Raw genomic sequence first — 555 nt, forward strand, 5'->3', positions numbered from 1 at the left:
GGCGGAGGTTGTGGTGAGCCAAGATCACACCATTGCACTCCAGCCTGGGCAACAAGAGTGATACTCCGTCTCAAAAATAAATAAATGAATAAATTAACCAGGTGTGATGGCATGCATTTATAGTCCTAGCTCCTCAGGAGGCTGAGGTGGGAGGATCTCCTTAGCCTGAGAGGTCGAGGTTGCAGCGACCTGTGACAGTGCCACTGCACTGCAGCCTGGGTAACAGAACAACACCCTGTCTGGGGGAAAAAAAAAAAAAACAGAAACAAAAACAAGCTGTTAGCTTTGATGCAAAATAATGTTTTTGGTTTTTGTTGTTGTTGTTGTTGTTTTAAGGAGGCTGGTCGGGTGCTGTGGCTAACAGCTGTAATCCCAGCGCTTTGGGAGGCCAAGGCGGGCAGATCAGCTGAGGTTGGGAGTTCGAGTCCGGCCTGACCAACATGGATAAACCCTGTCTCTACTAAAAATATAAAATTAGTTGGGCGTGGTGGCACATGCCTGTAATCCCAGCTACTCGGGAGGCTGAGGCAGAAGAATTGCCTGAACCTGGGAGGT

The sequence above is a fragment of the Colobus angolensis genome, unplaced genomic scaffold (assembly GCF_000951035.1).
Source record: "Colobus angolensis palliatus isolate OR3802 unplaced genomic scaffold, Cang.pa_1.0 Scaffold10, whole genome shotgun sequence".
NCBI classification, from domain to species: Eukaryota; Metazoa; Chordata; class Mammalia; order Primates; family Cercopithecidae; genus Colobus; species Colobus angolensis.